General features: G+C 40.5%; 1 long non-coding RNA gene across 1 annotated transcript; it reads left to right on the top strand.

Moving 5' to 3' along the window:
- Positions 1–8,223: 8,223 nt before the first annotated feature.
- Positions 8,224–25,915, top strand: LOC124289049. The gene is made up of 3 exons (XR_006901576.1): positions 8,224–8,371; positions 8,901–9,071; positions 25,806–25,915. It is a non-coding gene; the product is annotated as an uncharacterized LOC124289049 (long non-coding RNA).
- The last annotated feature ends 1,229 nt before the right edge of the window (positions 25,916–27,144 follow it).

Raw genomic sequence — 27,144 nt, 5'->3', positions numbered from 1 at the left:
ATACCGGATCATTAAATTGCTAGTAGAAGTAACTGAAACGCACATATAATACCCACAAAAGTAAAAACAAAAACGCATAAACGCAGTACATCTTCCTCCTTCTGATTGTGGGAATGAGTGTGTGTGTGTGAGAGAGTGAATGGGTGTGTGAGTGAGTGAGTAAGTGAGTGAGTGAGTGTGTGTGTGTATGTGTGTGTATTTCAAGTTTATATGAAAATTATTTTTTAACAATTCGCTCCTGTGATCTAAGGGGCTGTGAAAGCTGTCCTGAAAGAAAGGATCTACAATGAAATATCGACTGAGATCATATCGCTGGAAAGAAGCAAGAATAAGATACCTATTTCTATACTTCTTTGACCATCGTCTCCGAAATAATCAACTATATCATTTACATAATATGAAAACAGAAATGGTGACAACTGGCATCCCTTCCTAACGCCTAAACTCTGCACAACCACCACTCAAAGATTCACAGGATTGAAATTAAGAAAAGAAACAACATGTTGTTATAACGCAAAAGTTCTACCTTTGATATTAGCGACTCAGAGTTTAGATAACAAACTACTTTAAAGTCTGCTCTGGTAAAAAGCTATAATGCTCTGTTCATTAGTTCAATGAAACTGTTAAAAACAACATTTGAAAATATTTCACTTGAAGCCTCTAGAAGCGTAATCGTTCTTCAGTTTAACGGAGAATTAATGTTTGGGTTTTTTATGAAGAATTGTTATTACTCCAAGTGTGCAAGGTTCGGCGTATATGGTAGTGGGTAAACTAGCGTTCAAAATCTTTCTCAACATTCTGCATAATAAGTGGGAGGATTCTTCAAGAAAGACTCTGCTAAATCAGTGTGTATGGTTTTACGCCGCTTTTATCAATATTCTAGCAACATCACAGCGGGGAACACCTGAAATGGGCTTCACACAATGTACCATGAGGGTAATGCAACCCTAAACTTAAGCGTGTTCAGCGGAAGCTTTAACCATTAAGGTTCCCCACCGCCCCTCAGCAAAATGGAGGCCCTTTACCATTATACATGCATCTCAACATCCTTGATCGAACCAGTTGTCCGCATTGGGGTACCGTATCGTGAAAAACCAGATGAGGATGATGATTTGGAGATTTTACGTGCCCTTTTCGACATGACGCGTATTTCGCAAACGGGATACTTTGGTGTCGACTGTGACCCCCCTGTAATTGTAGTGGAGTTACATCACGGTGGGTCAGCTTAACGAGGGGAAATCCCGAAGTGTTGCTGGTGTCAATCGTATACAACTTTGGTGAAACCGTGAACAGTGGTATAGAGGTAATCATAACAGCCTTGGGGGGCGGTGGGGTAGCCTAGTGGGAAAAGCGTTCGCTCGTCACGCCGAAGGCCCGGGTTCGATTCCCCACATGGGTACAATGTGTGAAGCCCATTTCTGGTGTCCCCCGCCGTAAAACTAAAAACTCACTGACTCGCTCATAAAAGCCGCGGACTGGGAATCGATCTGGTTACTCAAGGTTCGCAAGTCCGCACTGCGAATTGCTCACTTTGACAGAACAGTAAGTTGGTTGGTTGTTGTTCAGCCGTATTACAGCTATATGGCGCCGGTCTGTTAATAACCGAGTCTGGACCAGACAATTCAGTGATCAACAGCATGGGCATCGATCTACGCAGTTGGGAACCGATGACATGTGTCAACCAAGTCAGTGAGCCAGACCACCCGGTCCTGTTAATCACCTCTTACGATAAGCTTGGGTTACTGAAGACCAATTTATCTTCTCGGGTAGATAGAACAGTAAGACTGACATTCATTAGAAGACTAGCTCGAGTGTCAGTAAGGAGTGAGTGAGCTAGTGAATGAGTGAGTTTAGTTTTACGCCGCTTTTAGCAATATTCCAACAGTATCACGACGGTGGACACCGGAAATGGGCATGACACATTGTATCCATCACTCTCCTACCCAGAGTTCCATGCGGCAAGCCAGCATAGTACCTCTGCCACAGGCCAGAAAAATGTGACGATTCGTCACATCTAGCAATGTCCATTCAATATAATGTACAGATTTCTTTACTCTTTTATTTTTGACGAGTCTACACATCTAACTAAACATCTTTAATAGAATGGTTTAGTTTCACTGAGAAAATATCCAAAAACAGGTAACACTATTTCGATTTGCGTAGCGATCCTTTGTTTACATAGGTTGTACGGCTCCACGTGCTGTCATCGAACCCGTTGGAGGGCAAACGATGCAGCCAGTTTGATATCTAAATATGTACTGTCATAGACTTAACTGTCGCAGTTGTGGAAGAATATATTTGTAACAATGTAAAACACTATGAAGAGAGCGCCGAAAAACTTTCGTGAGTCCTGTCTCTTCTTCTTATTAATATGCGCGTTTGATTACAAACAAGAGAAAAGTCTGGTCACGTGATATGCAAATTAGCCTGTGGCAGTGATGTTATGTTAAGTCATCGCTGTGCCGGAGTGTGTGTATCCATGTGGGGAATCGAACCCGGGTCTTCGGCCTGACGAGCGAACGCTTTAACTACCAGGCTACCACCCCCACCCCCCCTCCCAGTGTTGAATGTTAATACGTTCTCTTGATTTTGTGAAGAGTTATCCCCCCTTTGTTTACTTGCTAGCAGACGACATTTTCAGTGATCCTCAGTATGGATGATTTAGAAAAGAGGAAGTTGATTTTAGAGTGTTATAACAAGGACATCAGATCAGCTAAAGTGATTTCAAGTAGAACAGGCATCCCTTTATCCACTGTTTATCGTGTTTTGAAAAATATTGCAAATTGATATAGCACTGAGCACCAGGGAGGCGCAGGTAGGCCCAGAAAATTGACTGTCGGTGACAGGAGGCGGCTTGGTATTCTTGTTTCTAAAAACAAACGAAGGAGTTTAGAAAACGTAAGGCTGGATATGATTGATAAAGGAACTGTGGCTGTCTGTAAGGAGACAATTAGAACTGAGCTGCATGCAATGGGTTGGCAGAAAAGTCGAGGAATTCCATCACCGATCATGAAACCTGAACGGAAGGAGCGAAGGTTGAACTGGTGCTTACAGCGTAGAAATTTAAACTGGAACAATGTGATTTTCTCAGATGAAAGTTCTGTGTGGCTGTTTCCTAATACACTGAAATTCTGGACCAAACAAACTGAAAAACCTTTGTATCAGCGCCCAAAGTACAGTCCGAAATTTAACGTGTGGTGTGGCATATCTGTGTGAGGGGCAACTCCCCTCTGTGTATTTGAAGGAAATATGAACAGTAAGCGGTCCACAGATATTCTCGAGGGACATTTACTTCCATCTGCTCACGTGTTCTATGGAAAGTTTTGGATTTTCCAGCAGGACAACGACCCAAAACATCGTTCAAAGCATTCACAGGCCTGGTTTCGGACCCAAAATATGACATTAGTAGATTTGCCAAGCTATAGCCCTGACCTAAATCCAACAGAAAATGTTTGGGGACTTATTAAGGAAAGTGTCAATAAGAAAAATCTGACAAATATTGCTGAAATGAAAGAAGAGGTGGTCCGATATTGGGGCAGCATGGACCACGACTTTCTAACTTCTTTGATCAGTAGTATGCCCCGCCCCATCGAAGCCTGCATTGCTGCCCATGGTGACTTGACAAAATACTAACTGTTCACCTGTCTTTGAATCTGGAGTTATGTTCTGCTAATATTCACATTTAATACGTGAGTAATGAGTGAAAAAAATAATAAATTACAATCTTAAATTCTCAATAATTCTGGTTGTACTGTATATCGCATCATATACGACATATCAGATTATTTATAGTGCTACGTCTGACATATCATGTTGTATATTGCATCATATCCTACATATCATATTGTAAATTGCATCACATCACATCTGGCATACCATGTTGTATGTTGCGCCACAGCTGATCTGTATTTGATTTAAAGGACCAAATTTACATGCTGATACGGCTTTCCTTCAGTGTTCTGATAGTTCATGCTAACAGTTAATCTTTGACCGACCGTCTGGTTAACAGACATGAACAGGTCTGACCTCTGTTGGAGTATATTTCTTTGGAGACTGAGAGTGTTAGCTGTTCTCCTCTTTCTTAAAGGTGAAAAGCCTGGAAATCTCTCTTGTTGTAATTCTGACTTTCGTTACCATATACAGACAGTTTATCTGTAAATATATCCATAACAGCGTTAATGAAGACAATGTATTGAAGTAACGTGAACACAGCTATATTGACATTAATGTACCAAGATATTAGGGGTCACGAGGTCAGCGTAAATGTTGGATTCGCCAACTTAACGAGCGTATCTTGTCATGGCTAGGAACAGCTCTGCATAGCGAGTTGATATGCTTGGCCAAAATGTCACAGGTTAATTTCGTATGAGAAGGGCTTTTCCCTTTTAGTTTCATAAACTCAAAATTAGACTCAAGTCGCAGATGTTGGAGAGGTAGTTCCCACGAACTCTGTCATGTCCTGGCATATCCCATACACTGTGGTATTCTTCGTTGTCATCAGCAGGTCCTTCCAGACAGCACCAATCACAAGACGTACGCTTCTCTTTCAACGTCAGGATCTTGATGGATGGCTTATACACGATTCGAATGCTGTCCGTCCTTCGTCCAGTGTAGGTGACTGCGCTGGTATTTGCTCTGAAGACAACGACTGTTTATCTGTATCCTATAAACCGATGTCAGGGAAGTGCGTTTTCTACCAGAGGTTGGTTTCAGCTTCTGATGACTTCTCAATATCTGCTCCTGTTAACGTTTATGGTAAGTACATTACAGCATTTGTATTAAATATTTCATGACTACACAGACTCAACATTCTCTTTTTCTTCTCTGCATTTCGTTTTTGAAATGTGTACAGCGATGTTTTGCACGAACATGTCTTGGAAAGGAAATTAAAAGCGGAATGCGCATCACAGTTATGACAAGTATGTGCAGTGACAATGAATATAAAAGGTCAAACCTCTGTCAACATTTTGTCATCCGTTTTTCAACGTATTTGAAGTGGGGAAGTGCCGAGACAAGGGGCATAACTGCCAAATGGGCCAAAAGGGAGTCGCCTACACATAATGTTAAAAAAACATTAGTAAACTTTGTGGCTGTTTGAAATTGTGCGCTTTGCGCCATTGTCGATTCATCTCAAAATGTGGCTATACACCGCTAATTGCTTTGTTACGCACTGCTCAACTGATTGTTGCTAATCGTGACATCGCCATACGCTGTCTTGAATGTCAGTCTGAAGTTGCATGTTTTTTCCCTCGTACACCAGACCACTGTGCCTCGTTTGGGGTCGGTACAGCCGCCTCAATTCAAACCAAAATCATCCGTAATATATAAGAGTGAGGGTCGATACATCAGGGTCGATTTTCATGGTTATCGATCACTTGATTGTCAGGCTGTAATTATTTACTTGTTTAGGCAAAGTGTTAGAATGGCGGTGCCCCCTGTAGGGAAGGATATACATACCCCTTCACAAACACCTGGTGTCATCACTTATTGTCAGTATTCCAGTCATGAAATTTCATAGTTATTTTGCTCTTCACAGAATCTAAAGATTCTCAAGACTATATTTACAGATCGAAACAGATCATTTTAGCAGCGTTATGGTATCTAATAGACTTATAAGGTCATCGTCAGTTTTAATGACTGGAGACGGGTATCCATCACAGACGTGCAGGATTTTACAGGTGTTATACTTTAAAGTGCTGGCTGACATAACATTGATCTAGCCTCTCTCTCTGTGAAGAAATGAGCTATTCTGCACCCTTTCTCCACTGAGTGACTGCATGAGAAAAATGAAAATTGTGCACGCTATTTCATGCACTGATCGTATCATGAACTAATTGATAAAACCCAGGCACATTCTGCTACCCATCTGGGTATGGACCAAGATATATACTAGCAGAATAAAGTAACTGTGCATTATTTGATGTTATGCCATATTTTCATGCAAAAATATAATATCATGATTTGTGGTATTTTCCTTCATCACTGTTCAACAGTTGACAGGATAACATCGAAATCTGTATGACTTGACACTAGGCATCGTGACACGTCCTTCAAAAGATGTGGTGTTTACAGTCACTTCACCCTGTTTGCCGTGGGTTGCGCCCCTGTGTCGGTGGAGGACGGGAGTCTGGTGGTTGAGGGCACTGGTTCCAGAAACAGCGTTCCTTTGCCCAACACACCACTTCGCCCCTTACTTTACCTTGACGGGTGGTAGAACAAGACACATCTTTTCCGATTCCCTTTCTTGCCTTCAGGCTATCAAACATCCTTCTTCCAAACATCCACTTTTAATCGAAATTATTGAATTAAATAATGATCTTGTTACTGGCCAAATCGACATCGTCTTCTGTTGGTTACTCAGCCACGTTGGCATTTCCGGAAACACAATGGCTGATTTTGCTGCCAAGGCAGCACTGAACAAATCTGTGACACCACTTCTTATTCCATACTCTGATTACAAAGCTAGCATTAGAACTTACATCCGTGATCTGATTCAAAAGAAGTGGGACACCCAAGTAGGCATCAATAAATTACATGGAATAAAATCAACTATCGGTTACACCTACTTGGGTTGTCAGTCCAGATTTGAAGAGGTCATTATACGACGATGTCGTATTGGCCATACAAGATATACTCATGAATACCTGTTAAAAGGTGAGGATCCTCCGTTTTGCATCCCAAGTGATGAAAGAATCACGGTCAAGCATGTCCTACTGGACTGTATTGAATATTCCATCACAAGGGATAACTATTTCCAGTTAAGAACGATGAAGGATCTTTTTGATAATATTAGTCCTCATTTAGTTATTGCATTTTTAAAAGAATTAGATTTGTTGAATGAATTGTAAATAGATAAATATTTAAAATTGGTAGTTTAACTGAGCAGATGAGATTGTTAGTGGCTGTATCCTCACAGGGGGTTGAAGCATTTTAAAATTATTGTCCTCCTGTGGGGTTATGTAAGTCCCAAAACTTTCAAAGTAAATTTAAACATACCATTATTTTTAACCGTAGAATATGTGTTATTAAAACTTATGGCTAAAATGTCTAAACTTGCTGACAGCTGAAGGGATGGTGTAAATCCAGCTAGGGTCCATGCAGGAAGCAAATGTACTGTAAGTCCCCATGGTCCCTAGTATGGTGATCTACCTTCAGTTGTTTGCGATCTATAGCCCGTTTTTATATTGTATTGTCTTCGTAAATAAAATAGTTATACATGTTCATGCTAGTTTTAGACTCCATCTATGATACTCTAGTTATTTTACAGTCCTTCGATGACTGATTATTTAGCAACATAAATTTATTGTTTATGTAAAACATGTCTCGTCACTTTATGGCTGAAATATTGCCGAGGTGACGTTAAATTTTAACTCGCTCACTCACTTTACATCAGATCGTTTTTTCTGAACATGTCAGTAATAAACATTTGGTCATTTAGAGTAGTAATGAAAAGTACACGACACTGTTCCCCGCAAATTGTCTAATTAAAACATATTTACAACACAGAAATAGCTTACATTGCTGTAAAACCTTCACAAACATGCCACATCAGGAACAAAAAATGTTATATTTGCATACACCTGATTCATCATCCACTATCTGGAAACTTACTGAATTTACTGATAATTGGCCTGTAAAGACGAAAGTCAGTAACTAGTAATTACATCGATTCAAGTATCACAGATCCACAAAAGGTAGGTAACAATGCGAAGTAGAGGGAAAACGATTTTTTAATGGAAGCACGCTCCTGGTGTCCATATTTTTTTGACTTTCCAACTATGTATTTTGTAGCATTGTCAGCATTCTAACATTGTGCAGTGACTTAGACTATGGAACATTAACTCTACTATGACAGTTTATTGATAATATGTCAGTTGCTCACATGTAAAAGTGCCCGTTATGTTTTAGCACTTGGTACTTTAAGGGCATGAAGTCCAATCAATTCATACTTTTGTTGTTCGCAGCCACGCCATCAGACATTATCTAAAGTTGATGAAATAAGACGGCCATCTGGGCAATCATCGGTCAGTTGTAAAGCTATATCGAATGGATGAACATACGGCACAGATGGAGCTGACAAACTTTACTCTCATAGCATGCATGTTAATTGCCCAGTCGGGTTCTGTTTATTTGGTGAACTGTAAAGTCTCAAAGTTTCAACAGGGCTCAGTCAGACTTAACGCAACAGCCTCGTACAAAACATTATCCTCTTCGAGCCGCATTGAGTGTGCTCAAATATGTGCGTCAGAGTCTGAGTGTCATTCCCTTTCGTACAGTGAGGCAAGTAAACTCTGTCATATGATGTCATACACTGTCCTACCCCAAGATGAGCCTCTCAATGAAGGGGGATTGCAATCATACACGAAGGAGGGTGAGTACGTAAGTTCTTTTAAATAGCGTTTCACTAGTTTCCCATTCACTCCAAATGGAATGTATTTCGGCAGATAATTAAGGCGGATTATTCTCTGGGAACGACGGTATATTACCACAGCTGTTTTGGTATCTTGCCCGCTTATCCAGAGACGAAATACTCTTGGATCTATAGCCTGTTTTTATATTGTATTGTCCCGAATAGTCAAATAATGTTTAAGCCAAATGCTAGTTTTAATATTTCTAGTTGTTTCACTGTCCTTTGTCGACAGATTGTATACTCCAATATTAACTATTGGTAACGTATTACCTGTTTTAGTAAATTTAAACTCACTCACCAATACTCTTTGTATATTCACCCGTAAATACTTATCGTAAATCGACCATACCAGTGAGGTCTAATTAACTTGTCTTATGGAGTGTGTGATATATTGGTGTGTCACCGATAGGCCACAATACGATCATGCTCGTGATATTATTGAAATCACACAAGGAATTCATTTGGATGTTGAAATATTTCTAACCTACAGGGACTTGTCCTCCTGGGTACACCTTCATCGGCTGGACTTGTCTGAAAATGTCCAGTGTATACAGTAATTACACCGCTGCCTCAGACGCATGCCTCAGTGATGGAGCAGTCCTGGCTCAGATGACGCCTGTCAGGTTATTTGACGAAATCGTCAGACACTTGTTCATTAATGGTAGGTATATGTCTCACTAAAGTTAATGTCGTTGAAAATTTATTTCACGTTTATTACAACCATGTAGAAATAGTTTCACGGCATTGAGCGACCAGGCGAATGAAGGTGAAGTTGGTGTCAAAACTGTGTGTTGGGCAAAGGAAGAACGTTACTGCCGCTAATGCCTTCAATTACCAACACAAGGGCACCCGTGAAGAGCCACCTCCTCGTGGTGGGTGCTGGGTAACGCTAAGCGCTCTTCGACCCCCCGTTGTGGACCCGGGGGTATATTTGGTCCACCAACCCGTTTGCCGTGGGTTGCGCCCCTGTGTCGGTGGAGGACGGGATTCTGGTGGTTGAGGGCAATAGGATCCTGGAACCGTGTTCCTGTTGCCCAACACACCACTTTGGCACCTAGACGGGTGGTAGAACTGGCCCGGTTCTATCAATCGGCTGGTCACGTCAAGCCCTGTGCATGGTGGTTATATTTGCACAATAAATTATGATTGGGTCTTGGAAATTTTGATTTTCAATGTTTAAATTATTAATAACTTTAAATTGCCTAGAGTCCTATGCCAGAAGGCGGTGGCTCATGGGCCAATCTGGTGATGTTGACCCCTGGGTAATGTATGTCTCCAATTTCTTGTCAAGGGCATTAAATTGGTAGATAAATACAGCTATTCATGTCATATTCTCTGGAGTATAACACCCCTGTATCCCTGGTGTCAGCATCTTGGATATCCGATGCATATTGACACCGTCCTTGTTGACACTCCATGGTGGGTCGGGAGCAGGGGTGTCGAATCATTTCCTTTCACCATGGCACTACCACATGCAGGTTCATCTCGTAGTGAAAAGAAAAGACGTTTTGAAGATTTAGATCCCACATCTGTAACAAATTCTTCTGACAGTGATTCTTGGCCACGATTTTTAGTCATTGAGGCTGCAGATTTCCTGCCAATCAAATTAAATCCGTTTGCCATTTCAAAGGCTGTATCTGGTATTTGTGGTGAAGTAAAGAATGTCACCCGTCTTCGTAGTGGTTCACTTCTTGTGGAGAGTGCACGGAGACAGCAATCTGTCAATTTGTTATCCATCAAAACATTTGCCAACATTGAGGTTGCTGTGTCTGTGCACAGAACGTTAAATTCCTGTCGCGGCATCGTTCGTGACAGAGCCAGATGTCTTGCTGACATGAGTGAAGAGGACATTGCCACAGAACTAAAAGAACAAGCAGTGACGGCAGTAAAACGTTTTACAGTCAAGAGAGATGGTGTTATCATTAACACCAATACGTATCTTTTGACGTTTGCTCGGTCTCATATTCCAACATCAATTAAAGCAGGATATTTCAACATCGGAGTGGAGGTGTATGTCCCCAATCCACTCCGGTGTTATAAATGTCAGAAGTTTGGCCACGGATCACAGTCTTGTCGTAACTTTCTGGTGTGTCCCCGTTGTTCAGACCACCATGAGGAAACAGATTGTCAGAAAGATCACAAGTGCGCAAACTGTGAGGGTCAGCACCCTGCTTCATCCAGGGCATGCCCTGTGTGGCAAAAAGAGTCCAAAATCATGAGATTTAAGTGTGAAAACAATATTTCGTACTTTGAGGCAAAAAAAATGTTATCAAGCCAAACATCAACTCCATCCACTGTCACATATTCTGCTGCAGTTACACGCTCTGTAGCAACGGCCTCTATTTCCTGTCAGAAAAACCTATCGTGTCAGCTACTCTAACTACGGCTGCAGTCACTCCAAACCCCGGTCACTACATCTACGTCGGGAAGCCAAACAGACCGTCTGCCTGGCAATTCATCTCAAACGTCTTCGTCTCAACCATCAAGTGCAAATACAAAGAAAAAGAAAGAAAGGAAACTAAACAAAAAAACCCCTACCATCCCTTCATCTTCAGCGGTTCCTCTAGAAAACTCTTTTGGGCCTCTAGATATGGAGGTTACTCTGTCTACACAAGACAGACAGAGGAACAGTTCCTCCTCACATTCACGGGAACGATCGCCAATTGAGCCACCATGACTCAGTTGTCGACTTTAATGGAGTGGAATTGCAGAGGATTGAAAAAAAGACTTCAATGAGATTCACTTGTTGATACAAGATTGTAAACCATCAGCATTATGTCTTCAAGAGACTTATCTAAAAAATACCGATAACTTTAATCTGAGACAGTATACTGATTATCACTCCTTTTCTCCTCCAGGAGATAAAGCAACTGGGGGTGCTACCATTTTGGTGCGCCAGGGTATTATTCATAGCCCTGTATCTCTGAATACCAATCTTAAAACTGTAGCTGTTCGGCTGACCTTGCACATTGCTTTGACTCTGTGCAGCTTGTATACTTCTTCTGACATTCGACTGTCAGATCTTCAAAATTTATATGATCAACTTCCGAAGCCATGTCTCATTATGGGCGATCTTAACGGACACAACCCGCTTTGGGGAAGTGCCCACATTAATACTAAAGGTAAAATACTCGAGGATTTCATTTCCGATAACAGGGCCACCTCCTCGTGGTGGGTGCTGGGTCACGCTAAGCGCCCTTCAACCCCCTGTTGTGGGACCCGGGGGATATTAGGTCCACCAACCCGTTTGCCGTGGGTTGCGCCCCTGTGTCGGTGGAGGACGGGAGGCTGGTGGTTGAGGGCACTGGTTCCAGGAACAGTGTTCCTTTGCCCAATACACCACTTTGCCCCTGACTTCACCTAGACGGGTGGTTGAATGGGCCCGGTTCAATCAATCGGCTGGTCATGCCAAGCCCTGTGTATTTGAAATTGTACTTTATATCTCTTGAACTACTTTATTATTTTCGCTTCAAGGAACTGTCTTGGCATCAATTACTTTCCATATTATAATTTTGCAAAATGTTCAAAATCAATTAATTATTTTGCCTAGAGTCTCAATACCCAGAAGGCGATGGCTCATGGGCCAATCTAGTAGGATATGTCTTTTCAAGATATGTTTCTGCTTGAGTATATCCACCTGGTATCCTTGGTGCCATCTGTTGGAGATCCACAGATGTAAGGCATCGTCCTTGTTGACACTCCATGGTGGGTGGGGACCCAGGTGGATGAAACATAACTCACACTAACATGGCACCCCCTTACAAAAAACGTACTCATGAACCAGAAGATTCACCCTCTTCGGAGGATGATGATCCTTCAATACAAACAATCAACTCTGATCACTGGTCTAGATTTCTAGTCATGTCTTCCACTGATGGATCTGCTCTAAAGCTGAATCCTTTTGCCATTGCAAAGGGTATTGAAGGTTTAGCTGGAGAAGTTAAAGAAGTTAAAATGTTACGTGCAGGCTGTCTTTTGATTGAGTGCAAGAAACACATTCAATCACAGATTCTCCTTTCAACTAAATCTTTAGCAAATGTCCCTGTGCAAGTTTCTCCTCACAGGACTTTAAACAGCAGCAAGGGGATTGTGCGAGATGCAATACGTTGTCTCTCGGACATGACCGAAGCTGAAATTGTTGCTGAATTAAAATCACAAAATGTCACTGACGTAAAACGTTTTACAATGAAGAGAGACAATGAAACCATCATGACAAACACTTATCTATTTACATTTGGTCTTCCTGCTCGTCCTGAATCACTTAAAGCTGGCTACTGTAACTTACGGGTTGATGCTTTCATCCCGAATCCCCTGAGATGTTACAGTTGTCAGAAGTTTGAACACGGATCTAAGTCATGCCGTAATGCAGCCGCTTGTCATCGATGTGGTGGAGCATGTGAGGATGGCAAGTCATGTACCAATCCCCTTCTTGTGTCAACTGCTCAGGTAGTCATCCGTCCTCGTCAAAGGAATGTCCTACATGGAAATTTCAGTCGAAAATCTCTCGAATAAAGCATGACCGTAATGTAAGTTTTCTGGAAGCAAGGAAGATTGTTCTTGCTCAAGAACAGCCAGGATCTAGTTATGCCACTACGGCCTCTGTACGACTTCCAGAGCCGAAGACAAAACATGTATCTCTTCAGACAATTGCTTGCCAGACTGATTACACGTGGACAAAGACATCTGCACCTACTTTGATATCTACGGCAGTTCAAGTGAGGCCTCCTCGACAGAGCTCTTGCTCACAAACCATTCCTTCAAGTCAAACAATCATTCAGTCTCAGGCGTTTTGTGATAAGGATTCATCTTTACCTCAGGTGCAATCATTATCACAATCAACTCAATTACCCAAATCTGACACAAATGTGAAACAACTTGCAAACACTAAATCCAAATCTAAAGCTGAACCTACAAAGAAGAACCTTAGTGGAAGAGCCCCCAAAGGGTCCAGTAACCAGGTCCAACTGTTTAATAAGTTTGGATCACTCGAGGACATGGATGTGTCTGAAAGCAGCCATTTTCGGTCGCATAGCTTGTCACCCTCCAGAAAAGTGAGGGGTCATTCTCCTGTTAATCCCCCGAAGAGATAGTTTCTTCACCTCTAGTACAATGGAATTGCAGAGGACTCAGGACGAATTTGAATGATTTACATCTTTTAGTCCAAGATTTTAAACCGTCAGCATTCTGCTTACAAGAGACATATCTGAAGCAGACAGATCATTTTGCCTTGCGTCAGTATAGTGCATATCACTATTTTTCTCCTCCAGGGGACAGGGCCACTGGAGGATCGTCAATCCTTGTTAAGAATGATGTAATCCACAGCCCCGTTATACTTAAAACAAATCTGCAGGCCGTTGCAGTACGACTCACTTTACATGTTGCAGTTACTTTGTGCTCTTTGTACACTCCGCCTTCATCAACTGTCCAACTAGCGGAACTCCAAGCTCTGTACGATGAATTGCCTAAACCATGTATAATCATGGGGTGATTTAAACGGACACAATCCACTCTGGGGTAGTGCAACAACAAACGCTAAAGGCAAAATTCTGGAGGATTTCATTATGAATAACAATTTATGCATTTATAATAATGGTTCCAATACATATTTACATCCTGGCACAGGAACATATTCAGCTCTTTGATTTGTCAATTACTGACCCCAACCTATTGAATGAATTTGAATGGTCAGTCCATGACGACCTCTGTGGAAGTGACCATTTCCTACAATACTAGAACCCGTGCATCCATCTGATGTTCCTCAAGTGTCGAGATGGAATTTTAAAAGGCCAATTGGCACTTATTTGAAACTCTCTGTACTGACAAGCTTAGACCTGAAATTTTCATTAATGTCCCTGATGCCATAAAATGCTTTTCTGATGAATTGCATACCATAGCTGACGAGTGTGTCCCAAAGTCCTCTGTAATTCCTCACGTACGCAAACCGTGGTTTAATGATAACTGCAAACAGGCTTCGTAAGGCGCGGAAAAAGGCTGAGCATTATTTCCGTCGCCATCCCATGGTCCATAATTTGAACAAATTTAAAATTTTAAATGCTAAAGCAAGGCGTACGTTTAAGCAAAATAAACGTCAATCTTGGCGAAACTATGTATCTAAAATACATGCACGTACGCCGATTTCGAAGGTATGGAATATGATCCAGAAAATCAAGGGTAAGGGCTCTAGATCTAGCATTCACCATCTGAAAGATGGGAATCAGTTATTGACTGATATATCGGATATTGCAAATAAGCTTGGTGGGACACTGGCTAAACATTCTTCCTCCTCTAATTATGTACCTAAATTTCAAAAGTATCAACAACAGAAAGAACGGAAATCTATTAATTTCAATTCAGATAATGGGGAAGATTACAATGAAATATTTTCGATTCATGAGCTCCATACTGCTCTTGACCAGGCCCACGATACTGCTACAGGAGCTGATAACATCCATTATCAACTCCTAAAGCACTTACTGGCATCATGTTTAGAAACCCTTTTGAATGTTTTGATGACATTTGGACGTCTGGAAAGTTTCCTTCCTCATGGCGTGATGCTATTATTGTCCCCATACCTAAACCTGGACGTGATCATACCGATCCTTCGAATTATCGACCTATTTCTTTGACAAGCTGCGTTTGCAAGACCATGGAACGCATGATTAATAATCGTCTCTGTTTGGTACTTAGAAACTAATAACCTACTCACAGATGTTCAATGTGGTTTCCGCAAAAACAGAAGTACCATCGATCACTTAGTACGTTTGGAAACATTTGTGAAAAACGCTTTAATCAATAAACAGCATGCAGTGTCTATCTTTTTGATCTCGAAAAGCATATGACACAACATGGAAATATGGCATTTTAAAAGATTTACATGGTTTTGGATTGAGAGGTCGTTTACCTCAGTTCATATCCAACTTTTTAAATGACAGACAGTTTCAAGTCCGCGTGGATCTACCCTGTCTGACCATTACAATCAGGACCAGGGTGTCCCACACAAGGCAGTATTTTTTCTGTCACTCTATTTAGCATTAAAATAAACAGTTTGGCAAGTGTTTTAAATGATTCAATTGATGGATCACTTTTCGTGGATGATTTTAATATATCTTGCCGTGGGAAAACATGCATACTATTGAAAGGCAACTACAGCTTTGTTTAAACAAGATCGATCAATGGTGTTTGGAAAATGGCTTTAAATTTTCAAAGTCAAAAACTAATTGTATCCATTTTGCCGAAAATACAAGCCTCACAAAGATCCAGATTTATATTTAGATGACACTCCTATTAAGGTAGTAAAAGAAGCGAAATTCTTGGGTTTAATTTCTTTGATGAGCACTTGACCTTCCGACCGCATATTAAATATTTAAAAATAAATGCCTGAAGGCCCTTGATTTGCTGAAAGTTGTCTCTAATACAAAATGGGAGGGGATCAGAAAACCCTCCTCCAACTGTACCGAGCACTTATACGTTCGAAACTGGATTATTGATCCATCGTGTATGGTGGCGCCTGCAAAAGCAGCCTTCAACTTCTTGATTCTGTCCACCATCAAGGTCTGAGACTATGTCTTGGATCTTTCCGAACTTCTCCTATTGACAGTCTTTATGTCGAAGCTGATGAGCCTTCTTTACACCATCGCCGCATCAAATTGTCTTTGCAATATATCACTAAACTTTATTCTAATGAATCCAACCCTGCTTATAACAGTGTATTCAATACTCTTTATGAGGATCTGTATAATAAAATCTTCTCTTATGCCACCATTAGGAATAAGAATGAAACCATTCCTTACTGATGCTGGCATTGAGCTAGATAATATAGCTCCTTACCGTCTTCCTTCTTCTCCTCCTTGGCAATTAGTAAGACCACAAGTTGACCTCACACTGACAAAGTTTAAGAAAGCAGAAACTAATGAATTACAATATAAACAAGAATATAATCAATTAAAAGTAAATATCATACATACAAATCCTTATTTACAGATGGGTCCAAGGATGGTGGCATCGGTGGCATGTGCCACTGTAATTGGCTCCCGAACAATATCTTCTCGGCTACCAAATAACAGCTCCATTTTCACAGGAGAAGCTAACGCCATATTAACAGCTCTTAAATATATTAATAGACACCGTAAGTATAAACATTACATCATCTTTTTCCGATTCTCTTTCTTGTCTTCAGACTATTAAAAATCTTTCTTGCAAACATCCACTTTTATTAGAAATTATTGAATTGTATAATGAGCTTGCTACTGGCCAATGCGACATCGTCTTTGTTGGTTACCCAGCCACGTTGGCATTTCTGGGAATACACTGGCTGATCTTGCTGCTAAGGCAGCCCTCAACAAATCTGTAAAACCACTTCTTATCCCATATTCTGATTACAAAGCTAGCATTAGAACCTACATCCGTGATCTGATGCAGAAGAAGTGGGACACCCAAGTAGGTATTAATAAATTACATGCAATAAAACCCTATATTGGTTACACCTACTTGGGTTGTCAGTCCAGATTTGAAGAGGTCATTATTCGGCGATGTCGCATTGGCCATACTAGATATACTCATGAATATTTATTGAAAGGCGAAGATCCTCCGTTTTGCATCCCTTGTGATGAAAGGATCACAGTCAAGCATGTCTTGCTTGACTGCATTGAATATTCCATCACAAGGGATATCTATTTCACATCCAAAACTCTGAAGGATCTTTTTTAATAATGTCAGTCCTCATTTAATTATCGCATTTTAAAAAAAATTAGATTTGTTGACTGATTTGTAAATAGTTAAATATTTTATTATTGGTAGTTTATATTAGTAACTGAGATTGTTAGTGGCTGTACCCTCAAAGGGGGTTGACGTAGCGTAAAATTATTGTCCTCCTGAGGGGGTACGTGAGTCCCAAAACTTTCAAAGTCAATTTAAGAGTACCAGGTTTTTAATCGTAGCATTCTTGTAATTTTAATTGTAGCTAACATTCCTTACAATCGCCAGCAGCTGAAGGGATGGTGTAAATCCAACTAGGGTCCATGCAGGTAGCCAAGGTACTGTAAGTCCCCATGGTCCCTAGTTTGGTGATCTACCTTCTGGTGTTGGCGATCTATAGCCCATTTTTACATTGTATTGTCTTCTTTCATTGGAATATTTTAGCTTTGTTTGCTAGTTTTATATTTTCATATCTGTGATTATCTAGTATTTTTACTGTCCTTCGTCGGCAGGTTTTCATAATATCTATATATATATTCTATTTCTTACTGTCAAATGTTCTCGTCACGATATGGCTGAAATATTGCCGATGTGACGTTAAATATTAACTCACTCACTCATTTCCGATAACAATTTATGTATTTTCAATGACGATTCAGCCACCTATTTACATCCAGCTACGGGAACATATTCTTCCCTAGATTTATCACTTACTGATTCAACCTTATATAATGAATTCGAATGGACGGTACATGATGACCTATGTGGGAGTGGATCACTTCCCAACCATTCTCAAAACATCAACCCTGGTGATGATCCACCTGTATTCAGAAGGAACTTTGCCAGGGCTGATTGGTCATTATATAAAACTCTGTGTGTTGAACACATTAAGCATGATCTTTTTAGGAACAGTGAAGATCCTATACAGTCTTTTTCGGATATTTTAAATGACATTGCTGACAAAACAATTCCACAGTCTTCTGCAACTCCACACATTCGTAAACCATGGTTTAATAATGAATGTAAACAGGCCAGAAAGTGCAGGAAGAAAGCGGAAAAATATTTTCGCAAACATCCTACCGTCCATGATGTAGACAAAGTTAAAATATCAAATGCCAAGGCTCGACGTGCCTTTAAACAAAATAAGCGTCAGTTTTGGAGGAATTATGTTTCCAAAATAAACTCACGTACACCTATGTCCATGGTGTGGAACATGGTCCAAAGAATTAAGGGCAAAGGTTCTAAATCTACTGTACACCATCTGAAGGATGGTGATAATCTCTTAACTAATAAAACTGACATAGCAAATAAAATTGGCGAAACTCTTGCCGAACATTCTTCATCATCAAATTATGTCCCTGAATTTCAGAAACAACAGGAGAAAAAAAGAATAAATTTTAACTCAGACAATGGTGAAGATTATAATGAACTATTTTCACTCCATGAGCTACATACCGCTCTTGAGCAAGCTCATGATACAGCAACAGGGGCTGATGATATCCACTATCAGCTCCTAAAGCATTTGCCCGAATCGTGTTTGGAAACATTGCTAAATATTTTTGATATGATATGGACTACAGGGAATTTCCCACCTTCCTGGCGTAATGCCATTGTAGTCCCCATTCCAAAACCTGGCCGGGATCATACTGATCCGTCTAATTACAGACCAATCTCTTTAACGAGTTGTGTCTGTAAAACCATGGAACGAATTGTAAACAATCGATTAACATGGTATCTTGAAACCAATAACCTTATCACCAATATCCAATGTGGTTACCATTGATCATTTGATACGTTTAGAGTCCTTTTTCAAAAATGCAATAGTAAATAAACAACATGCAGTATCGATATTCTTTGATCTCGAGAAAGCATACGATACCACCTGGAAGCATGGCATTTTGAAGGACTTACATGATTTTGGTTTGAGGGGCCGTTTGCCTCTTTTTATATCACAGTTTCTAAAAGGCAGGCAATTTCAAGTCCGAGTGGGTTCAACCCTGTCTGATCATTATAATCAGGATCAAGGTGTCCCTCAAGGCAGTATTTTTTCTGTCACTTTATTTAGTATCAAGATTAACAGTTTATCCAAGGTTTTAAACGATTCAATCGACGGATCACTTTTTGTGGATGATTTTAATATTTCTTGTCGTGGTAAAAATATGCATACTATTGAACGGCAATTGCAGTTGTGTTTAAATAAAATAAATAAATGGTGTCTTGAAAACGGCTTTAAATTTTCCAAGTCCAAAACTAATTGACTACACTTTTGTAGAAAATATAAGCCGCATAAAGACCCAGAACTATCTTTAAATGGCATTCCCATCAAAGTTGTAAAGGAGGTCAAGTTCTTGGGTCTAATTTTCGACTCCAATTTAACTTTTTTGCCGCATCTCAAATCCCTTAAAGCTAAATGCCTGAAGGCCCTTGATTTGTTGAAAGTTGTTTCAAACTCAAAGTGGGGAGGGGATCAAGCTACCCTCCTCCACCTATACCGTTCATTGGTCCGCTCGAAACTTGATAATGGCTCCATCGTATACGATGGAGCCTGCAAAAGCAACTTAAAACTTTTAGATTCTGTCCACCACCAAGGTCTGAGACTTTGTCTTGGGTCTTTTAGAACCTCTCCTATTGACAGTCTCTATGTTGAGGCTGATGAGCCTTCCCTTACCCAACGTTGTATCAAACTATCTTTACAGTATATAACAAAACTCTATTGTAACGAGTCTAATCCTGCATTTAACTGTGTTTTCAATCCTTCTTATGAGGAGTTGTACAACAAAAAGCCTTCTCTTGTTCTGCCTCTTGGGCACAGAATTAAACCATTTCTTTCTGCTGCCGGCATTGAACTGGAAAATATATCTCCTTCCCGTCTTCTTTCTTCTCCTCCTTGGCAACTGGTAAGGCCCCAAGTTGACCTAACTCTGACAAAGTTTAAGAAATCTGAAACTAATGAATTACAGTATAAACAAGAATATAATCAATTAAAAATCAAATATAATACATACAAATCCTTATTAACAGATGGGTCCATGGACGGTGGCGCAGTGGCATGTGCCACTGTCATTGGATCCAGAACAATATCTTCTAGAATACCTGATAACAGCTCTATATTTACAGCAGAAGCAAACGCCATCTTAACAGCTCATAAATATATTCAAAGACATCCCAAACATAAACAATATATAATATTTTCTGACTCTCGTTCTTGCCTTCAGGTTATTAAAAATATATCTTGCAAACATCCACTTTTAATTGAAATAATCGAATTATATAATGATCTTGCTACTGGCCAATGCGACATCGTCTTCTGTTGGTTACCCAGCCACGTTTGCATTTCTGGGAATACAATGGCCGATCTTGCTGCGAAGACAGCTCTCAACAAATCTGTGACACCACTTCTTATTCCTTACTCTGATTACAAAGCTGCTATTAGAACTTACATCCGTGATCTGATGCAGAAGAAGTGGGACACCCAAGTAGGTATTAATAAATTACATGAAATAAAACCCTATATCGGTTACACTTACTTGGGTTGTCAGTCCAGATTTGAGGAGGTCATCATACGACGATGTCGTATTGGCCACACTAGATATACTCGTGAGTACCTATTAAAAGGTGAGGATCCTCCGTTTTGTATCCCTTGTGATGACAGAATCACGGTCAAGCATGTCCTGCTTGACTGTGTTGAATATCCCATCACAAGGGATATTTATTTCAAAGTAAAAACTATGAAGGATCTTTTTAGTAATATAAGTTCTCATTTAATTATTGCCTTTTTAAAAAAATTAGACTTGCTAACTGATTTGTAAATAGATATATATTTTATTATTGGTAGTTTAGATTAGCAATATGGCTGAAATATTGCCGGTGTGACGTTAAATATTAACCTCACTCACTCACTCAATTAGATTAGCAACTGAGATTGTTAGTGGCTGTACCGTCAAAGGGGGTTGAAGTAGTGTAAAATTATTGTCCTCCTGAGAGGGTACGTAAGTCCCAAAATGTTCCAAGTCCATTTAAACTTGCCAGGATTTTTAAACGTAGCATTTTTGTCATTTTAATTTTGGCTAACATTTCTTACAATCGCCAGCAGCTAAAGGGATGGTGTAAATCCAGCTAGTGTCCATGCAGGTAGCAAAGGTACTGTAAGTCCCCATGGACCCTAGTATGGTGATCTACCTTCTGTTGTTGGCGATCTATAGCCTGATTTTATATTGAATTGTCCCAATAGTGCTATTAGTTTTAAACTTTCCACGCTAGTTTTAATTCTAATTGTGATAATCTAGTTGTTTTACTGTCCTTCGTCGACAGGTTTTTATAATGTACATGTGTTTCATTTCAATATCAAATGTTCTCGTCACGATATGGCTGAAATATTGCCGATGTGACGTTAAGTATTAACTCACTCACCAACACAAGGGCGCCCAATTCAGCTGCGTCTTACTATTTATCAACAAGAATATGATCAGTTACAAAGCTGAATCAGACATGCCCATATACACTGATGGATCCTAAGATCTTTTTAAAGCAAAAATCCCCAAACCAAACATGCATACTGTTGAAAGGCATCCATGTTTAATTGTAATTATACATGGTGTTTGGTGTTTCGCTTTTGTCGAAAATATAAACCTTACAAGGACCCAGATTTATATTTAGATGGAAACTCTATTATAAAGTTAAAGTTGTCCAGGAAGCTAAGTCCTTGGGTATTGTTTCTATCAACATTTGACATTTTGGTCACATATGAAATATTTGAAGAATAAATGCAAAGACATTTGATATATTACGAACTGTTTCAAACTCGAGGGGATATGTTGAATATGTTGTTCTGACTCTCCAGACCTTCCTTTAGTTCTGATCCATCATAGATACTCTCGTCATTGCGTCATCAGAGTCAACATCAATCCACAGAAACGTGTAGTCTGCGTCGACTACGGTCATGAGCACAACGGAGAAGAAGCCCTTGTAGTTTCTGTATTCAAAGCAAGCCTTCAAGGGACAGATGACTGCCACATGTTTGCCATCCAGAGCACCACAACAGTGTGGGAACTGCCATCTCTTCTCAAACTGTTCAGCAATAACAGCCAACTCTTCAGTTGTAGTTGGGCACTGAATCACCTCAGCAGCAAACTCAGCTTTGATGGCATCGCAGACTTCACTGGTGATGAGTGAGATTGTATTTGGAACAATTCTTGTATTTGGGACATGCTCGGATAATCATCACCGCAGACCAGGTGTCGGAGAGTCATTGTCAGCTTGAGACCAGAGGGGAGTGACCTTCGGTTCTATGCGTCCTTCTTGATTATTCTGTCCTCTATCCTTCTGAGCACGTCATAGAGCCCTCTGGGAATCCTTGTGTAATTGTAGAATACCTTCTCCTCTTCAGTTCTCAGCTCATAAAGTGGAGTTGTGTAGTGGCCAGAACTCTTCTCTCCTTTTGTCAGACAACCATTTCATGACCCACACAAACCTCAGTTTCCTCCTACGCCTCTGTTTGCCCCAGCCCTGGAAAAAAAAGTGCAATATCACAAATTTTACCTGTAAGAGGAGGTGCTCGGCCTGCAAGAGCTGCTCATCATGCTCTCCGAGGTGCATTATCAGTATCAAGGCTTTTGCCTTCTTCTTTCTGATTGTCTATCTTCATATGCCATAGTGTGAGGTCTGTGGATTCAGGAAAATACTTAGGAGTAATTATGTTAAATGCTGAGGAGTAACACAAGCCTCTGGTCTGTAAAGATGCTCAAGAAAGACTGGTTGGAGTCGCCCTGAGGGTGCCCTTTTATATGACCACGTTACCGTCACAGCTGAAACACACTTGAGCTACTCAAACTCAGCCTGCTTACCGACACCGTGGTCCCACTGAAATGGAATCGTAATGCAATACGATTGCTGTACGCAGGTATCACGAGGAGTGTGAGAGAGTGAGTGAGTTTAGTTTTACGCCGCTGTCAGCAATATTCCAGCTAGATATCGAGTCTGGCCAGGCAATTCAGTGACCAGCAGCATGAGCATCGATCTGCGCAATTTGGAACCGATGACAAGTGTCAACCAAGTCAGCGAGCCTGACCACCCGATCCCGTTAGTCGCCTCTTACGACAAGCATGGGTTACTGAAGATCAATTTTCTAACCTGGACGTTCACGTGTACATGAGGAGTGTACGCAGTCACGTTAACTTCTTTTGACAATTGGGCATCTTGTTGCCTTCGTATTATCTTCGCAAGGTGAAAATTGCCCGATGGTACCGGTGGACAGACGAAGGCAATAGGATGATGACATGAATTCACAAGGTGGAGACACTTAGGCATCATGAAAATGAACCTTCCCAAAGGGTATCGGAATTTTTTTTGACATGCCAAACATTTTGCCCACTCCTCCCGATGTTGCTGTCGAAGCCGGAGAAACTACCGGCAGCCAAACAATGGGTTAACATTCCCTTACGAATGGCCTGATTGCTTTACGACCCCTTGCGAAGTTGCACATTTTCAAATTCGCGTTTCCTACTTATGTAAAATCGGCACAGTCTGACGCCTGCATACATAATAAACTAAACAAGAAGACAAAGTCATCAATATCTCCCAGAATGCATGGCAAAATACTCCTCATGAATATGTCTATTAGTTATGATTATGTCGAATGTTTTGGCGTGTATAAAGTGGAAGGAGAGTATTGAAAGGTTTTTAAGTTCTGCTACAGAAAGGAGCACTACCACCAGATTCAGTCGAAGTCAAACTTGTTGCCATGGAAACGCAAAAAATATTTTATTCAGAAATCCTAAACTATCAAAACGCACCAGTACACCACAGTCCTATCTTTGTGAGAAGTCTGGAGAAGAAAGAAGAAATAGTTAACGGTTTTAAAGTTCTGATCCGAGTTCATTTAGTACCCCCGCAAAACGCGTTGCGGGGATAAATATAATAAAAGTATTGTCGACCGATGACACCTGTGTGATATTCTTTGAAAGGCAAGGGCCCAGTGCTCCGTGACTCTCTCAGGAACCAACTAATGACTATTTGATGGTGACACGGTAGAGATGTTTCATCGTGCCCTGATTGATCAATCGTTGCATATACTAGGCTTCATTTTTCTCTCACGCTTCTTTGTCCAGATTGTAGCATATCTGTGACATTGCTGAATGTGACGTGACATCACACACTCACATCTACTGAAGAGTACGGCACCTTTATACTTGTTTTAGGCAACAACAGATACAGAACAAATAACAGTGCGTTGTATTCGTGAAGACAGTATTCACGATGCCAAAAGTTAAATAAATTATGATATGGATAACGTGTTAGATGGAAAAACTGTTTTTATTGAAAATGTACACCTAATACAGTATAACAAGAAATTATTGAGAATTTAAAGATTGTAATTTTTAAAAAAAAAATCACTCATTACTCACGTATTAAATGTCAATATTAGCAGAAAATAACTCCAGATTCAAAGACAGGTGAACAGTTAGTATTTTGTCAAGTCACCATGGGCAGCAATGCAGGCTTCAATGCGGCGGGGCATACTACTGATCAAAGAAGTTAGAAAGTCGTGGTTCATGCTGTCCCAATATCGGACCATCTCTTCTTTCATTTCAGTAATATTTGTCAGATTTTTCTTATTGACACTTTTCTTCATAAGTCCCCAAACATTTTCTATTGGATTTAGGTCAGGGCTATAGCTTGGCCAATCTAATAATGTCATATTTTGGGTCCGAATCCAGGCCTGTGAATGCTTTGAACAATGTTTTGGGTCGTTGTCCTGCTGGTAAATCCAAAAATGTCCATAGAACACGTGAGCAGATGGAAGTAAATGTCCCTCGAGAATATCTGTGTAGCTCACTGTTCATATTCCAATAATCCCTTCAAATACACAGAGGGGCGTTGCCCCTAACACAGATATGCCACCCCACACCTTAAATTTCGGACTGTACTTTGGGCGCTGATACAAAGGTTTTTCAGTTTGTTTCGTCCAGAATTTCAGTGTATTAGGAAACAGCCACACAGAACTTTCATCTGAGAAATCACATTGTCCCAGTTAAAATTTCTATGCTGTAAGACCAGTTCAACCTTCGCTCCTTTTGTTCAGGTTTCATGATCGGTGATGGAAGTCCTCGACTTTTCTGCCAACCCATTGCATGCAGCTCAGTTCTGATTGTCTCCTTACAGACAGCCACAGTTCCTCTATCAATCATATCAAGCCTTACGTTTTCTCAACTCCTTCGTTTGTTTTTTAAAAAAAGAATACCAAGCCGCCTCCTGTCAATTTTCTGGGCCTACCTGCGCCTCCCTGGTGCTCAATGCCATATCCATTTGCAATATGTTTCAAAACACGATAAACAGTGGACAAAGGGATGCCTGTTCTACTTGAAATCACTTTAGCTGAACTTCCTCTTCTCATATTCATCCATACTGAGGAGCACTGAAAATGTCGTCTGCTAGCAAGTAAACAAAGGGGGATAACTCTTCACAAACTAATGAAAAAGGATTAACGGAGTTGTCTCTCTTGAATGAAACCAAGCACTTGATAGCTGATCAATGTTGTTTATACTAGAAATCCAATTAAACATATTCCTAAAATTCTCAATCATTTCTGGTCATACTATAGTTTCAGGGAGATTATAGGACTGACAAGAGATACCTTTTCAGTACGTCGAGGTGCATTTTTCTATTTCAGGTTGGGCTTCTGTTTCAGGCGGGATTCCAACAGGATATATCTGGGTTGGCTCAGATGACTTACAGGAGGAAGGTACCTGGAGATGGATTGATGGTACCTTGATAACACCCTGGTGTGACGGGGAGCCAAACAACTTGGTTGAGGAGGACTGCCTTTGCCTCTCCGTGACTACTAATGCTGGAACTTGTCTCAATGACTGCGTTTGCACGATGCAAGCGCCATATATGTGCCAGAAGCTGGCACTTGGTGCTACCACTTGTTAAGATTCAAATGACTGCAGCCTTTGTGAACGTGTAACCGCTGATGGTTTCTTTAGGCACAACAACGGTTCAAACAAGACTGGCTTAACATTTTCTCCTGTAACACTGACACATTACTCGGAAACATCTGCAATTACTTTGCCATTTCCGTGGCTACGTAATGTGTACTCTTATGACACTATTGGCGCCGAATTTACGAGTATTATACCATGTAAAACTCCTAAAAAATATTGCAATTTATCTAAAACTATATTTAACTGTATAAATTGTAAATTGTTCACCTGCCCATGTGTTATATTATGTGTATTGAATTGTACTCTTGGTCGTGTGATCATAAATACTGAATAAAGCTCTTCTTCTTCTTATACAAATTAACATCAAACCATAACCAGTCAACAGTAAACACACAAACATTATAGAGAATAACCCTGGTTGACAAGCACCCACTCCCTCATCTCTAAATCTGCCAGTGAACGTTAACTTAAAATCGGTTGTCTTTCCCATGCTAGTATCAATGTATGGCAAGTATATAGCATTGTGCAAAAATGCGGAAAAAATACACGTTTAATTTAAGTGTGTGTGTTTTTTAATCAAAACTGCATAGAATTGGAAACGTCTTCAGTGGTGCTGCTTTGGTTCTCTCCTATTTTGCTATGTCAGGTCACGTGACCACACAGTAGTAGATTATGTCAGTGTTTGCCATGGCCACATTACATAGCCATAATCTATATTTTGTCAAATAACGATTGGACAACCTCTCGTCAGCAGCACATTTTGGACAAACGTTTTGGTCTGAACCTTGCTGATGCCATTTTCACGGACGAATCTGTTTTCAAACAAACAGGTGGCCCTAGGGTGGAAACTCAGAAAATGGTTCCCCGTTTTTAACTAAACCTGACATTTCTAAGATGGGAGGGGCGGTGGGGGTAGCCTAGTGGTTAAAGCGTTCGCTCGTCGCGTCGAAGACCCGGATCCGATTCCCCGGATTGGTACAATGTGTGAAGCCCATTTCTGGTGTCCCCCGCCGTGATATTGCTGGAATATTGCTAAAAGCGGCGTAAACCTAAACTCACTCCAGTCTAAGATGGGAATAACGCCAAATCAGAACAATA

Source organism: Haliotis rubra, unplaced genomic scaffold (assembly GCF_003918875.1).
Source record: "Haliotis rubra isolate DU_JTF1 unplaced genomic scaffold, ASM391887v1 Scf430, whole genome shotgun sequence".
Classification (NCBI taxonomy): Eukaryota; Metazoa; Mollusca; class Gastropoda; order Lepetellida; family Haliotidae; genus Haliotis; species Haliotis rubra.
This window is presented reverse-complemented; position numbering and strand designations above follow the sequence as displayed.